Raw genomic sequence first — 17794 nt, 5'->3', positions numbered from 1 at the left:
TCATCCTTTCATTCTAAGTAGACTCTGTCCTTGTTTCTCATATTATTTTAAATGATAAATGGTCGTCCAGTTGATCTTGAAGACCTTCCCCCTCTGCTTAGTGCACATAATTAGCATAGTTAATGAGTATATTTTCTGTATCTTTATAGAACAGATATTCTCAGCCCTTTTCACAAACAAATTAATTCTTTAAATTGTTAAGTAACATTCCTTGCTTTGTCCAAACTTGTCCTTTTGGAATTAGTGAAACTATTACTCATAAAATTCCTCATGTTCATTAATCCCCTCTAATTCAGATTAATCAGTTCAGAGTTATTTTTTGTTCCCATCTATCCTCCCTACTTTAGAAACCACTGTCTGGTAAAAAAAAAATATTCTGATGGCTTGCAGATCTGGGAAAATAAATGCCTAAGTATTTTTAGCATTTTTGCTCCAGACTATTACTAAGAAGTCAGAGGTATAGGAGATGGTGACTTCAGCTGTTCTATTACGGTTCAGAGCAGAATAACCGTGCTTCATAGTATCAAAAAATAATTAGCTATAAGATGCCATTACCTTCTAATATGGGTGTAATTGTCTGTGTGAATAGTCAGACTCTCAGAAACTTGAAGCAGTTCGTGCTCTATCACTTTGCTTGACATCTTGTAGAAGGTGCTAGGATTTCAGAGATAAAACAGTTTTGACTTCTGTGTTAGCAATAATAGTATCATAACATCACAGAATGATTTGGGTTGGAAGTGACCTGTAAGATCATCTAGTTCCTGCCCCCTGCTATAGTCAAGGTTTCTCCCTCTTGACCGGGTTTCTCAAGGTCCCATTCAGCCTGACCTTGACCTCCTCGGGGGTGGGGGCATCCACAGCCTCTCAGGGCAGTCTGTTCCAGTGTCTCACCACCCTCACAGTATCATAGAATCATCATAGAATTGTAGAATGCCTTGGGTTGGACGGGACCCTAAGGATCATCAAGTTCCAACCTCCTGCCACAGGCAGGGCCACCAACCTCCAGATCTTGTACTAGACCAGGTTGCCTAGGGCTCCATCCAGTCTGGTCTTGAACACCTCCAGGGATGGGGCATCCATAGCCTCTCTGACAGCCTGTTCCAGCACCTCAGCACTCTCTCTGTGAAGAACTTCCCCCTGACATCCAGTCTAAACCTTCCCCCCTTGAGCTTAAAAACATTCTCCCTTGTTCTATCACTATCTACCCAAGTAAAAAGTTGATTGTCCTCCTGTTTATAATCCCTTTTTAAATACTGGAAGGATGCAATGTCTCTTCACAGACTTCTGCAGGCTGAACAAGCCCAATTCCCTCAGCCTGTCTTTGTAGGGGAAGTGTTCCAGCCCCCTGATCATCGTTGTGGCCCTCCTCTGGACCCACTCCAACATCTCCATGTCCTTCTTGTGCTGGGTGCCCCAGAACTAGGTGCAGTACTCCAGGTCGGGTCTTATTCTGCAGAGAGGCAGAATCACATTCCTCAGCCTGCTGGTCACACTTCTCTTGATGCAGCCCAGGACACAGTTGTGCTTCTGGGCTGCATGCACACATTGACAGATCATACTGAGTCTTTCATCAACTGACACCCTCAAATCTTTCACCTCAGGACTGCTCTCGAGCCATTCTCTGCCCAACCTGTATTTGTGCCTTGGAATGCCCCTGCCCAGGTGGAGTACCTTGCACTTGATCCTTCAGATCAGAACAAAGGCACTGCTGACTTGCTTGTGTGGTTCCCACAGCAACCTGCCAAGTGAGGGGAATGTCCATGGGATCTAGACAACTTTGGTTGGAGAAATGCAAGAGCAGACACATCAAGGATTCTCTACTTATTGCTGGAAGATACCCCCAAAGGCTCTAAGGAAGCAACAGCACCCAGGTCTTAGCTGCACACAGCCGACTTGAAATAATAATAATTTATTTTACATTTAATTGGGACTGGGAGAGGAGAAGCAGAAGTTCCCCAGTCTTCAGGTTGCTGTAGACTGAGAAATATTGAGGAAGGCAAGGCATTGACAGGCACTGATAGAGCGCTGACAGGTGGGAGGGCCCTGGCTCCCTGCAGAACCTGTGCTGGTTATTAGAGCTGGAGTAAGGAGAAGGTGTAGGGCTCCAGGTTTCTGTCCTTCAGCTCATGGTGGGGGCATTCCCATCAGGGCAGTTGTAGAAAAGCATCGGCTTGGGGGACATTTGTGTGGTTCCCTATCCTGATGGCTAGCATCCTACCCCAAGCTGCCCCAAGGGGGTTTCACTTACAGTTGGGGCTCATGGATGAGCAGGTAGTCTCTGGGGGGTCCCATGGAGGTGGCACATCACAGGATGACTGCTCACTCCCTGTGGGTACTGATTCTATGACAAGTTGCAAGCTTTCCAGCACCACAGCTCTCCGTTCCTGAGGTGGGTGGCAGTGACAGTTGTGTCTGTGTGAGTCATCTTCTCTGCACACTAACAGGGCTCTGCAGGCTTGGTGGCACTTGCTTAACTCACTGTAAGGGCTGCTGGCAGCCCTGGTGAAGAGGAGCTGAAAATTGGGACGTCTGGATGACAAATCAGAGCCTGGTCCTATCCTGAGAAGGTGATGGTGGGACATCCTGAAGCTGATCTGCAGAGTGCACGTGGCTGTGCACAGTGTGTGGTGAGTGTGGCTGCCCTCAGACTGTGGATGTGGCCACAAGTAGCGTGGCTCAGCAGTCACCAAAATGTGGCAAGTCACAAAGCACCAACAATCTTCACAACGCAGACTGCTCGAAGTATCTGCTGATAACTAAGCCAAGTACTTGGAGGTGGCTGTCAAAGGAAAAATACGAGGTGCTGTTAGGAGAAAACAGTAAACCAGTTCATCAGTGTAGGGAGAGTCTCTCGGTGACATTTTCATAACATTCACAGACTTTTAAAAATGCAGGAGAATTAAACCATCATTTGAAACTGCCCTCCTGAGATTTTACTTGAATGTAATATATTTCAATTACTGTGTATTCTAAATTCCCATGATAATATACAATCTGTGGAGACTTATAATGTGTGCTGGTTGAAATCTGAGCTAAATTAATAAATTCTTTTTTTTTTTTTTTCTTAAAGAAAAAAGAGAAATAATCTACTTGGCTGCAAATGCCTCAAGGAATGATGAGCAGAAAAGACACAGAATAACTGGGGAATGATTTTGAAAGCAATACTTGCAGGCCAATAGCTCAGAGCCAGAGCCAGAAAATAAGGCAAGACTTCTTTTATTAAACATGATTGCTATGACCTTCTCTGGTTAACCTACGGAAGGAAAAATGAGCAATGCACTGTGTATGATTTGTTGCCATTACAGCTGGGCTGCTTTTCAGTGAACTTGTAGAAGCCAGAATGTTTATTTTGATTTACTTTGCTTTATTTCTTTTTTTTTTTCCTCAAAAGAGCAGAAGCAAATGAAACGTCTTCTAGCATACATGTAGCCTTCTCTAAGCACTGTGGCTGCAGCCCCCTCCTCTCAGCTCCTTTCTATTTGTGAACAACACAGCCGTGCCTGTCCTTACCTCCCTCCTTCCAAGGGGCACTGAGTGCTGCTCTCCTGAGAGCAGGGCTTGCAGCTGCACTGACCCTTGGGCGAGGGCTGGCAGGGTGAGCTTCCTCTTCTCTGTCCTCTCCTGGGGCAAGCATTGATAATGTTCCCTGGAGATCACATAAATGAGATGGAGGACAGCAAGTTAATGTATTTATGCACAGCAGAGTCAAAAGGGCCCCAGTGTGCTTGGGATGCACGCTAGCATGGTTCCTGGCATACCACAGGGACACAGATCAGAGATGAGACCAGAGGGACAAGGACAGTGCAACTGTGCATGTGCTTCTGTATTCTTGTCAGCCTGAAGTGATGTGCAGAGACACAGTAATGTATGCAGTGTGATCAAGAGTGTAAGAAAGCCCCCACAAAAACCAGACCTACTGAGCTAATTGTGGCTTAGGTCATTTTCTATATGCTTTCCAAAATGTCTGCCTATATTCAATTAAAATGCCTAATACATCTCGTTTGGCCTGGAAGGTAGTGCAGGAGGAAGGTTATTAGTCTGGTGCCTGGGATATTGGCAGTGCTGATTTTTGCATGGATTGGAATTCAGCAGGCTTTCATTTTCTGAAAAATAAAGTCATCAATAAGACCTAATCACATGATTAACTTAAGGAACAATCAAATTACTAAAAAAACCCATCTAAAATCATAAGATCTCACTGATTCATCTTTCTGTGTAATTTCTTGGCCTCAACTCTCACTTCAGGAAAAGTATGCTTTTAAGTTATTTAAAGAGTATTGGTTGGAAGGAACTTCTGGAAATCATCTAGTTCAATGTGCTTGCTAAAGCAGGCTCAGCCACTGCAGGACAATGTCTATGGCTGACTGGTTTTGAGTACCACCAAGGATGGAGACCCCACAACTTCTCTGAGCAACTTGTTCCAAATTCTATCACTCTTAGAGATGAAAGAGAGAGAGAGAGAGAGAGAGAGAGAGTGAGAGAGAGAGAGAGAAAGAGAGAGAGAGAGAGAGAGAGAGAGAAAGAGAAAGAGAAAGAGAAAGAGAAAGAGAAAGAGAAAGAGAAAGAGAAAGAGAAAGAGAAAGAGAAAGAGAAAGAGAAAGAGAAAGAGAAAGAGAAAGAGAAAGAGAAAGAGAAAGAGAAAGAGAAAGAGAAAGAGAAAGAGAAAGAGAAAGAGAAAGAGAAAGAGAAAGAGAAAGAGAAAGAGAGAGAGAGAGAAAGGAAGGGAGAGTGGGAGGAAGGGAGGGTGGGAGGAAGGAAGTAAGGAAGTAAGGAAGGGAGGAAGGGAGGAAGGGAGGAAGGGAGGAAGGGAGGAAGGGAGGGAGAGTATTGATCCATCATTGCCAACAGAACCAGGACTACCTCTGACCTCTATGTGCCTGACTATTTCTTCCTTATTTTAATTCTGAGGTCCAGCAGCACATCTCCCCTCATCTAGCACACCTCCTCAATCGTTTATGTCCAGGGGCTACCAAGAATGTACCCCAGAAACTTCGTGGACTGCTGAAGCCCTGCTGTGCTCCCCATCCAGCAGACACTGGGGTGGTTGAAGCTCTCATGAGGACCAGGGCCTGTAAACATGAGACTTTTGAAGAAATTTTTTACTCAGTTATTTCAGTAGAGTAGCAACTATTACAGCAAGGTAGCTTAATTAAAAAGTTACTTGCTTCCATTCTGCTTTGCTTTCAGCTATTTAATGTAATTTTCTATAACTTCCATCATTAATGCTGAGGTTCTGCAGAAAGGAAGGGATTTGCAAAATTTGAGTAAAGTTGGCTCAGTCAGTGCTTGAGAATGGAGAGCAAACACCTCTCCTTACCTCCAAGGATTTATTTGAACCTTTCCCTAAGGTATCTTTCAGCAGAAAAGAAGAGGGAGCAGAGATTTGGCAAGGAATTCCATCAAGCACAGAAGATGCATCTTCCATCACTTTAGCGCTAGTTAGATTCAGCACTTCTCAGTTACATACCCTCCTACAGGACACTGGCCTTATTCTTTATAGATTTTTTTTTTTTGCTACACTCTTCACACTAAGGAAACCATACTGTATGGGTGACAGATGCATAGTCACAAGGCCACCACTCATCACCAGTTCCAGTCATTTGGTGCAGAGGAGGCAGTGAGCCCTTCTCAAGTACCTCTTCCTCATCCTTCCCCTTGCGTCCCCTTGCATCACCAGTGTGAGGCACCCAAAAACTTGTGTATAACAGTGACTGACCAAAGCATCAGGAATATTTAACTCTCTCCATCAGCTCCAAGTTTGGCTAAGGTCAGGCAGATTGTATTATTTCCTTCTCCAGTGTGGTGTGATCATCCAAAGAAGTTTTTGGCTGGTTCTGTCTAGCCTTGGGACTGCACGTTGCATGTGCAGCAGAAGGTGTATGAGATGCATGAAGTGTCTATTGGATATCTGCAGGAAAAAACGAATTTTACACCATCAATGCTCACGGCCAGCTTAAGCATAAAATGAGTGTAAAATGTAAGTGCTGGATGAGGAGAAAGCTTTTCTGTGGGGAGACTGAGTTTCAAGTGGTTTTGAGGAGGGAAAAGCCTGTGGCTTTCTGTGAATAGCCACATCCCCTTGAGGACAAGTGGCAAGGAGCCACGAATGGTGAGCAGTGCTGGTGGTGTGTCATCATGAGGACCACCTACATGCACTTGTTGCCAAGTGCTGTTTGGCAAGCAGGATGGACACTGTGTGTAAACAAATGAGTTTTATAAAACACACATAATTCATGCACCAAAAATTAATGATTAGAATGCTGGTGATGCTGAATGCCAGCTGCCTCCAGCCAGTGGGGCTGTGGCATTGTCTCTGCTTTGTGGGGCACCTGTCACCTCTTTTAAACCACCGTGACCCCAAGAACGCAATGAAGAGCTCAGCTGGACAAGTTCAGATGGAGATACTTTGTGTTTCGTGGCCACTTGCTCTGTTATTGAGACTCTTCTGGTGCCCTTCTGACCATAGGCTCATGGGTGAATCCCAAGCATCTGGGAAGCAATGCGCCTTGATGAGAACAAAAATCGCAGCTGTTGTGCCGTTAGCAATAGGGCTGCTGCCATCTGTTGGTTAAAATCACATGGGGAACAGGAAGAGTCTTTAAGGACTGTTGGCATCTAAGGTGCAGATCTAATGAAAAAGGATACTTTGCAATGCAAGTCTGATATGATCGTGTTTTGAAAATGGAGAGAGGGTCACAAAACGATAAGGCTGCATTATTACATTGCATTGTTGCCGTGCTGCATACCAGCTTAAGCTGCTTGCTGGAGTGCTGGCTAAAATTCTATGTTTTCAGAAAATGTGATGTGAATTTAAAGCTCTAGATTAATGTTTGTAAATCTTTGAATGTAACTGTTAGATAATAAATGCCAATATCTTTACTGCACAGTAAACAAGGATATGCTTACAGAAAGCATGTAAATGAGATGTGGCATAGTATCTAGACCTCAAAAAACCTATTGCAGACTATGTCTGTGGGTGTTCCCACCTACAGACTCTTCACTCTGTCGCCATTGCTTCTCTAAATGTGACACTTTAACATAGCACTTCTCAGCACACATCTCTGAATCCACATTTCCCTGTTTTTAAATACATATTTTCCCCCACAGGAGATGGTCCCATGTGATGTGCAAACCTGACCTGGGCTCTGCAGAATGGTGCCCTTGAGGATCTTTCTGTGGCCTCCAAGAACCTTACCAGCCACCCACATGAGCTCTTGCCAGCCACCCTTCGGATACCGAAACTCTGACTGTGGGTCAACACATATTTCCCTTTCTGCAGGGCCAGCCCCAGCAGTTTGTGGTGCTACCTCCTCCTGCATGCATCATCAAGACTGTCAGTGCTGCCACAACTTGAACCTGCACCAGTTTTGGAGCAGCCCATAAAACAGCTGTTCCAAGGTCTCCCTAAAGGCTGTAAGTAGCAGTATTCTTTCCTCTCTGCCCTCTCAGCCTAGATGAGCTCAGAATTCCTGTTTACTGCCTGAAGCCCTGCTACAAATCAGCTAAATCCTACAGATTAGGCAGTCCTGAGAGTAATCTCTCCCTTCAGCTTTCTCCACAGGTTGTTTAAGCAAATCTACATGCTCCAAACATTTTGAGAGTGAAAGGCTTCCATGGAAAATAAAACTGAACCCTCTATCACCTGTGTCCAAAATGATTTAGGTATTAGGTGTCAAACATTAAACAGCCCCAGTGTTGAACATCCCAGATCCCCAACATTGAACATCCCAGCTGTACTGCAATGCACTCTGGTCCACTCCATGTTCACATTTCCTCACCCTGTGCTCTGCCAAATTCCGTTTTTGGAGCACAGCTACATTCAGCCTGCTTGGTTGCTTACCCCCAGTAAAATGTCTTACAAGGTTCAGAAATAGCTACAGAGCATATTGAAAAGGTGTGGGAAGTACTTTGGGATGTTTCTGGGCCCTGTCACTGGAAATGGAGAAGCCATAAAATGTGTAGTTAAAAACATGTCTCAGGTAAGGTTTCCAAAGTTTGGATTTGTTCAAGAGATCGGGGCATTGTGGTTTCCAGATTTCTTTCCTGGGTTGTATGGAAAATGATTTCTCCAGACATTTCCTCATGGCTCCCATTGACATAAGTTGAAGAATTCATACCCATATGTGACCCGACAGTCACTGCTCCTCGCAGTACTCCAGTCCCACTGCATCTAAGGGTCAAATTCCTCCTGCAGTGCAGCCGTGTTGGTTGGTCATTGCAGAAGCGCTTCCACTGTGGCTGCAACACATTTTGCAATTTTAGGAAATGCTTTTCAGTTTTGCTGGGATCTTTGCAGAATGGGTGGAAACCAGGTGGAAAAGAGCTAATTACCCCAGCAGTTTATGAGCCCAGTTGAATTCTTGTTCAAATCATAGGAGATTCTGAAGAAAGAGTCACGTGCTGGAAGAATGCCTATGGCTTTCACCAGACGTTTGAAGGAAAATTAGTTGGCTAGATTAAACATTGGCTTACTCATTCTTGTAAATCACAGCTCATCATACTTAATTCTTATTTTACTTTTTGTGCAATAATTATAGGTTGAGGATGTGTTCTTATAATAAGCTAAGTAGATGAACACTTACAAGGCTTACTGAAAAACTGTTGATGAATATAGAATAGAGGCATACACATCAGATATGATGACAAAGAGGAGATACTGGACCCTGACCATTCTCAGCTGCCCCACTGCTTAATTTTTGGGCCATGGCTTCATTCAGTTTTGCACACCATCCAGTGTGTATCGAGACTGGTAGGTGAAGCATCCCTGTGTGTTTCATTTAGCATATGTTGTAGACACTCATGTTGCCCATGAGAGTGTCTTTTTCCTTGTGTTCTCTTTCCTTCACAACTTTCTTGTTTTAAAAAAATGGCAGATGTTCACTACCCTGCTGTGTGGAGAAGCCCTTTTATCCACCTTAACCCAATCTACTACTTCCATCATGCTCCACCTATAATACGTGGCATATGATGAATAACAGTTCTTCATTCATTTCATCCACCGCCTTCATGATTTTGCAAATGTTGGTCATAACCTCCTCTCCAACTCTTCTCTCCAAAGCATTTTTAGCTTTTCCTTACCTTAAAATGTTTTATCATTTTAGTTGTCCATTTCTGCCCTTTCTCTAGTTCCATCGCATCCTGAAGAGAGCATGGCTTAGCAATTAATTCCATGTAGACTGTGCAGTGGAATTCCCTGATTTCAGACCCAGCAGCCCTGTGTGACGTATGCTCCAGTCTCTCAGTCACACAGTTATCATCAGAGAAGAGCTTGTCTGCTCTCACCATGCTCCTCCAACATCTGACTGCATGGATCCCAGTCAGAAATTTCTAATTAACCATGTGAAAAATTATGATAAACATACGTCAGTACTATTCTTATAATTCCCATTTACATACCAAGGGAGATTGACCCACAAGAACAACTAATAATGTAAAAGAGTACTTTGTCTTTTTTACTGGTGTACCGTGAATCTGCCATTTTAGGAGGAAAGATGAGTGCAAGGGACAGGACTGCAGTGTCTGGGTGCTCTTAGAGCAATGTTACCCTAGGGCTTTGGTTTAGGAAGTGAAAAACCAAACAAAGCAAAACAACAACAACAACAAAAAAAAAAAAAAAAAAAAAGAATGAAATTGAGATTGGGACAGATTATTCTGTTAAGGGCAGCAGTTTTCTGGGTCTTTTCACAGGGTAATAGCTGGAACTAAAATGCAACATGTCAAGGAAATAAAAACACCCCTTGAAGAGCACTTGGTGGTTACTGGAGGTTTTTCTGAGAAATGCAATGACCAGCATATTTTTTGAAACAATCCTATCATCCTATCCAACTCCTATCCTAGTTCAGCAGTTTGCCACCTATTGCTACCCTGCTGTGGCTGTTGGGGAGTGGATGGCTCACCACTGCTGTCTTGCAAAAGACAAAAGCAAAGATACCTCTAAAAAATACAGCATTGAGTGGGAGTTTTGAAAAGTCCTCAGGGATCTCTTCAGTCCTTCCACTTTTGGGGGTGTTCATGCAGAATTGCTACTTGTGAGTTTGCAACATGCCCATGGCTCCTATTGTAAGGCCTGGACCCAGTGGGGAAAGAACATGGTTCTGAGAGAATAAGTTCCTATAGATTGCTGTTGTTGCAGTGCATGTTAATACTGCAGCTCCCCAGAGCTTCCCATATCCTCCCCCTAATGAATCGCCCTTTATTTGATGCAAGATGATGTGCTCATCTCTTTTCTGTGCTGAAAATCCTTGTTCTTCCATAAATCTAACCTGATACATACTTGCCTGTCCTTGGCTTTAAGTGGTTGGGCACCTGCTTTTGTGCATACAAAGGGTGGATGCATTAAAGATACTAAAAGCATACCAGATAGGAGTAGATCCCATGAGAGCTCAGTGCTGCAATACCTTTCTCTGCCTTTTCTAATCTTCCTCTTCTTACAAGGACCTCCTAAGGGTACTTTAAGACATTATCCAACAGTTCCTCTGCAGAGTTGAAGGCTGTTGCCAGGAGCCACTGCTGTTCCCTCACAGTGCTTCTGCAGTGGGACAATGTGGCTGCCACATCTCAGCTTCCTCTGCCACACCTCCTCCTAATCTCAGCATTCACGTGGAGATCAGCTTTAACACAAGATGGCCCCACCATTTCATAGCGGGTTTCTGCCTTATGCTTGGCCTCTGTAACGGTGTGGGTGTGCTTCTGTATGTGAACCATCCTCAGTATATCACTACGGACACTGGTGAACACCTGTACACGCAGAGCAGATGTATTTCTGATGGAAGACAGTCCTGATAATTACATGAATAAAATATTATGGATAATGGAAATAAAATCAATGTACCCAGGCAGGAAGTAAGCAAGTCACCAATATGAAATCCACATTATACTGCTGACAGGTGTTTTAATATAGCTTGTGAATAAGGGATTTATTTATAAGAAAAAAAAAGCTAAGACAAAGCCTCAGAGTCTAATTATTTATCCAGCTTTGTAATTATTAGTTATAAATCTCTAAAATGGCTGAGAAAGTGGGGAGATGTCAAGTCTGGCTGTGTGAAATGCTATTGCTGGAAGCGGTGTTATTCCTGACGATATATTATGACCAAAGACACAAGAGAATTTCCATTTTCTGGGAGTGCTGCCTTTTTGCTGCAAGAAATGTGCTTTCGGTGACGGCTTTAATATTAAGTTACAGGCTCCAGCCACACAGGGGAGGAGGAATAGAGGTAGCTGAACTTTTCTGGATTAAATGTCTATTATATGGTTGCCAGGGACGACAGGGGACGGGGTTTAATGACCCAGGTGGTCCCTTCATATTCTGCACTCATATCCTCCACTATCCAAATGGTTCCTCAGGGATCTGCCTGATCAAATACCAACAGCACTAAATCCTGAGACCTGTTGGAAAAGCATTGGCCTAAGTGATATAAGATGTGCTGAGGCAGAAAAGGAGTGTGCAAGGCAGCCAGTCACAGCTTATCCTACCTCAGCCCCAAGGCTGTTGTACTTGAGGCTGCCACTGTACCTGGTGAAGCAATAACGCCCACAGTGTAATTAGTAGGGTCTCCTGGTATAGAGATCAAGTCCCATTTCAGTTTTAATCACACTGACAGTGAATACCATGAATGAGTGGTGCACCTTTGCATGGTTTCCACAGGGCTATTCCACAACTTGCAGTAGGGCTATGTTAAGAGTACCTCTCACAAATTTCTACTTGTATTTATAATGAAAGCCCAAGAACTGGGACCAGCAATGAACTTTAGAGCCCTTGTTAGTATAAAAAATGGTACAGTAATCAAGCATAGGAAAAAGCTAGTTAACATTTGCCATCTGGGTTGGAAAGTCCCACCCAGACAGCAATGATAAAGAACACTGTCATGACTGGAACAGAACTTAGACACAATCCTGAGCACTTGACACCTGCCAAAGGATGCTGAGCCCTGGAAGTATCATGCAGTAGCAGTGGAGATGGGACTTCAGGATGGGGATGTTAATGAGCACCTGTGTGGGATCCACTTTCTGTGTTGTGAAGGATGTAGCAACGAGAGAACAATGCTGGGAGCTGGTGACCACTGTTCACAGCCGCTGTTTTGAAGTGTGTGTGTGGTGGATTGCAGAGGGTGCAAGCATGTTCTGCCCAGCTATGGTCTTGAGACTGTGGACTAATATTTCCTGCACTTTCTTTGTGAAATTGTCCATGCTATACTGATAAAGTATAGTAGTCACTTGCTATATTGTAGTCACTTGCTGAATCATTTGACAAAAGAATTGCACAGAATTACTCCACCAATTTCATCTCCAGCTCTTTAACTACCCAAACACCATCCAGGTGCACCACCCGCCTCAGTACCAGTTAGCAGTTGACCTGTTGGAAAGGAGCTCTGTGGAGAAGGACCTGGACATTCTAATGGACAGCAGGTTAGCTGTGAGCCAGCGGTGTGCTGTTGTAGCCAAGAAGACCAATGGAATCCTGGGGTGTATTAAGAAGAGCATGGCCAGCAGATCGAGGGAGGTCTCCTCTGCCCTGATGAGGTCACATGTAGAGTACTGTGTCCAGTTCTGGGCCTCCCAGTTCAAACAAGACAGGGAACTCCTAGAAATAGTCAAGTTGAGGGCCACAAAGATGATGAGGGGCCTAGAACACCTCCCTCATGATGATAGGCTGAGAGACTCGGGGCTGTTCAGCCTGGGGAAGGGAAGGCTGAGAGGGGGTCTTATCAATGCTTATAAATATCTAAAGGTCAGGAGACAAGTGGATAGGGCCAGGCTCCTTTTGGTGGTGCCCAGTGACAGGACAGTGAGCACAGATTGGAACACAGGAAGTTCCATTTGAACATGAAAAGGAACTGTTTTACTTTGAGAGTGACAAAGCACTTGGAACAGTGAGGTGGAGTCTACTTCTCTGGAGATGTTCAAACCTCACCTGGATGCTTTCCTGCTGAACCTACTTTAGCAGGGCATTGGACTGGGTAATCTCCAGATATCTCTTCCAATCCCTGCAACTCTGTGATTCTAGGTAGTCTGAGCCACAAGAAGTCCAACCCAACTCCCAGACACAGGAGAGGACACATTCTGCAATTCGTTGTGCAACAGTGTTGGCATCTGACAGACTCTCCCTGAGGGTTGCTGCAACCCACGAAAGTAGGTAGTCTTCTGTCATTTGAGGGAGGGGCCACACCTGGACCCCAGTCCAAGAGAGTCATGGAGTAACTGGAGAGAGCCCAGTGAAGGGACACCAAGATGCTGAAGGGCCTGGACCATTTCCTCTGTGAGGAGAGGACGAGAAAGCTAGTTCTGCTCAGCTTGGAGAAGAGGAGGCTCAGGGAGATCTCAGTATCCATAAATACCTTATGGAATGGGCAAGGAGGTTAGAACCAGGCTCTGCTCTTTGGTGTCCAGTACCAGGTTTCACAGCCTCCTCTGGCATACCCCAAGGCCATTGACGCATTGTGTAGTGGCAGTAGGTCAAGACAGCCCACAGCTGCATGGGTGAGCATCTTCACGTCCCGCCTTGTGCCCAGTGCCTGGTAAATGCCAGGAATGCAGCCTAGGCGAGTTTGTGCTGTTTCCAATTAGGACACTGGCTGGCTGGCTGCTTGCTTGCTAGACCACACATGTCTTAGGGAAACCAGGAACTGCTACCTGGGGTTTGGGAGGCAGGCAGTGGTCTGGACTGATGGAGAAGCCCACCACTGAGCAAGGCATGATGTGAGCCCCTCAAAACAACAAAGGATGGGGCAGTCTCTTGAAAAGAGGTTTTACAGGGAAACACTGGCAATGAGTACCCTGGGGTGCAATTGTGGTAAGGCCAGGAAAGGCCAGGTTCAGGAAAGTCCCACAGGGAAGTGGGAACTCCTGTGGGACAAGCACTTTGGTGACACCTCTTGAGAAGAAGAGGTGAAGAGAAGGGTTTGGTGGGCATGTGTGAAATGTTTATCTTACTTAGGGTGTTTCCCCACCACTGCGAGCCCTTTCTGCTAACAAGGCATCACTGTTTATCTACCTTCCTGCTTTTCAGTTCTCCCTTTCAATGAAACACTGTTTTCAAGGCAGTGTGACGTGTGTGGGGATGGGAAGAGCTCAGCTATTTGCCAGGGATCTGATGTTTCATTAGCAACCTCTGCAAACTGGAACTCGGACTTTGCTGTTGCCAGCTAAGCTTCATCAGAAGGGATATATCCTGCTGCTATGGAAAAAAAAATAATAATCACAAAGTTGAGACCCTGCTTGGGAAATAGAAGTACTTTTCTGCAATACATCAGTCCAGGAGCCATTAAACTGTCAGTGGGTGGGGTAAGCAATGATTCACAGGGTTCTGGTGCCTGTAGCATGCCCAGACAGTTTCCTGCTGCTATTTTCCACTTGTTAGCCTTGTTGCTTGTATACCTTGTGTAGGTTTGGTGCTGTCAGAGGTCTCATACAGCAGCAGGAAAAGGTTGGCAGAAACCAGGCACAAACATATTTTCTGTGATGAATGGGATGCTATGTGAATCCTATGGACTAGGTGAGGTGCGAGAAGTGGGATGAGGGCTTAGTGACTTTTAGCATGAGTAAGGGAAAGGAAATTTCACACATGCAGGAGTGTCTGAAGGCAAAAAAAAAAAAAAGGATGTCATTTAAAGTGGATGAAGGATAAACCTTATGAGTATTCTGTGGGGTCCCTGTCTTCCCAGTCAGTGGGGCGTCGTGGCTGTAGCACTGTAGCTGTGAAAGACTGGATCTGAGCTGGATTATAAATAACCCAATAAAGGTGGTTTTCAGCCAGATCAGCTCTTATGTTTTCTCAACAGACAGATCTACCAACACGAATACTTACTGGCTGTTTACTCACAAATAACTAACTAATAAGTTAGTTATTTCCCTGCTAAAGGGCAAAAGCAGCTTCCTGTGCAGGGAGCTTGTCCCTTGTTGTCTGGCATCTCACCAATGATTCTTGGGACAGAAGCCTCCAAAAGAATGGTGAAGCTCCCCACATTCCCCTCAAAAATGTCATAGCCTCGAAGGTCTTTCCCCCCTCACAGGTGTCAGAGCATTATCTGCAGGGCCTTCACCATACTCTGCAGGATCTGCAGCTTCTCCATGGGCGTGCTTATCCCATTTGGTCTGGCTGAAATGACTTGACCTCCAATAAGGTGTTCAGAAATTTGGCACAGACATGACACAGACCAAATGCATCCTTTCTGGGAAGTTGAGAATCTGAGAAATGTTGGAAATTCTTGTAGGTGGCAGGCAAGGATTTCTTCTCCTACATGGATTTTATCTGCTTCTCTGCACTCAACAATGAACAGGACTTTTTGCTTTGCGACAGACAGGATGAGTTGTGCTTCAGAATCAGTGCTCTGATGTGTCAGAATAATAAAAAATAGCATTCAGTAGTAGAAAGGCATCTGTTGAGAGCTATGGGTGCTGTTTCATCACTGTCAGGCTCCAAGAAGCAGATCATCTGGCACCAGAAGCACCTTCATGTCGAGAGGACCAAGTTTCCACTAGAGGGTTGTAGTGCTGTATGGAAGATGTGCTTCTGTGGCAGGAATAGTGTGTGCGCTCTGGAGCTTTGTCAGCAGCTAAAATGCATTCTGCCATAGCCCAGCTTCCAGCAGCCTCCTTATCTCTGATGCATACAGTCTGCAAGCTGGGAGAAGGCTGGTGCCCAAGTGCTTCCCTCCCTGCCTTCCTGATAACTTAGCATTCATATGAATCAGCAGCTAATATATATTTGTATATAGATACAGTAAGGAAAACACACTGTGCTTGTGTATGTAGACACATGCAAAGTGCATTCATGTGTTTATCTGGAGTATAGATGGTCAGGCAGTGTGGTCATGGCACTCCATCACAAGGAGCTGGGGACAGTTAGAAGAACAGCACAGTCAGCAGGATGGGAAAGCAACAGATGTTTGCACAGAGCCTTGGTTTCTTCTCTGGTCCTGTACCAAGCACAGGTGCTGGCCCAGCTGCTTGCAGGCTAGCCCTGAACAGGAGCCATCACAAGGCTCTGCCAACAGCCTTGTCTCTGTGTCCAGTGCAACTCAGAAGGTCCTTTTAGGTTCATGTGTATATGATCCTAGTATGTGTCTGCATGTCTTTTACAGTAGCGTATGTGTTTGTGCACAGGGATCTATGCTTGCAGCTTTCTGATATGCAAAGTGGTGGTGACTGCACTGCCCAGATCAGGGTGGTTTTACATGCAGAAAACAAAAACTGGCATTGTGTAACACAGTGAGGAAAAACTAAGTAACACTTGTGTTGCCTTTTCTTTTTCATAGAAAGAGTAAAAAGGCAAATGTAACCACAAGCCTTGCCTGCAGCCTGGAAAACAGAGTGTGACATTCATGGAAAATTTACATAGTGATCAGTTTATGCACCACCTGTTTGTCTGTGACTATCATCATTTCCACTTATAGGCAGATGGAAAATGGATTTTGCCTACATTTTCATTTCTTTTGTTATCAGAAAAGTTTTGAGGAATTAAGTAGGTGAAATTCTTGCAAAATACTCATAAATTAGCACAGCAGAAGATGGGCTGAACTCAGCTCTTTCCAAAGATGGCCAGGCCTGAGTGATCTCACCTTCATACAGGTGTATAAACCAGCCTTTGACTCATCAGAGAAGCCTGAGAGTGCTGGGATGGATTATCTGATCCCAAAGAGTCATTCAAATAATTCTTTACCCTTCAGTGCAAGTGAAAAGAATCAGAAGGCTGGTGGAGAATTGCTTCCCATGCTAGCAGGAGCTGGCAGAAGGAGCTCAAGTGGGCTGCTCTTTGATGCAGAGGACAAAAAGGAGAACAGGGGATCTTCACACGTCTGGTGAGACCTGAAAGGCACTTGCACAGTGTTGGGAGAGCCACCTGCAGCGAGTTCATAAGTTCATAAGTTCATAAGTTCATAAGGTTGGAAAGGACCTATAAGATCATCTAGTCCAACCATCCTCCTATCACTATCTCTACCCAACTACTAAATTAAGTCCTTAAGCACCTCATCTAAACGCTTCTTGAACAGCGCTAGGGATGGTGCCTCAACCACCTCCCTAGGCAGGCCATTCCAGTGCCTGACCACTCTTTCAGAAAAGAAATGCTTCCTGAGGTCTAATCTAAATCTTCCCTGGCGCAACTTGTGGCCATTCCCTCTCGTCCTGTCATTACTTATCAGGGAGAAGAGGCCTACCCCCTCCTCACCACAACCCCCCTTCAGGAAGTGGTAGAGTGCTATAAGGTCTCCTCTGAGCCTCCTCTTCTCCAGACTAAACAATCCCAGCTCCCTCAGCCGCTCCTCATAAGACTTGTGCTCCAGGCCCCTCACCAGTTTTGTTGCCAAGTGTTGGCCTCCAGAGCCAAGAGGCTTTTAGGGAAAGGTTAGGGAAAGGGTTTGCACAAGAGGGCAGTGGGCACGGCCCCAAGCTGCCAAAGCTGAGGGAACATTTGGGCAGTGCTTTCAAGACATAGGGATTGGATTTTGAGTGGTGCTGTGTGGAGACAGGGGTTGGACTCAATGGTCTTTGTGGGTCCCTTCCACCTTGGGTCATGGATTCCACGACTGAATTCTACGGCCAGGCTTCAGAGCTCAGAGACATCAGACTGGCGGGAAAACAGGACCTGCAATGCTGGTGGAGGCCCTGAGAGCATCTCCTCCTCTGAACTGTGTAAAAGCTGTGCCATGTGATCCTTTGCCACTCCCAGAGTGCAGGTGAATTCTGTCACTCCAGGACGTGAGAAGCTGTCCATCATCTCCTCCTGAGGAGCTGCCATCATTTGGTGGCCCCATGGTGGCCAGGGGGGGTAGTGAGCCATCACTAAGAACTAGTGGTT

This window comes from Cyrtonyx montezumae, unplaced genomic scaffold (genome assembly GCF_038088225.1).
Source record: "Cyrtonyx montezumae isolate F1298 unplaced genomic scaffold, pur_monq_1.0 scaffold_12, whole genome shotgun sequence".
NCBI lineage: Eukaryota > Metazoa > Chordata > Aves > Galliformes > Odontophoridae > Cyrtonyx > Cyrtonyx montezumae.
This window is presented reverse-complemented; position numbering follows the sequence as displayed.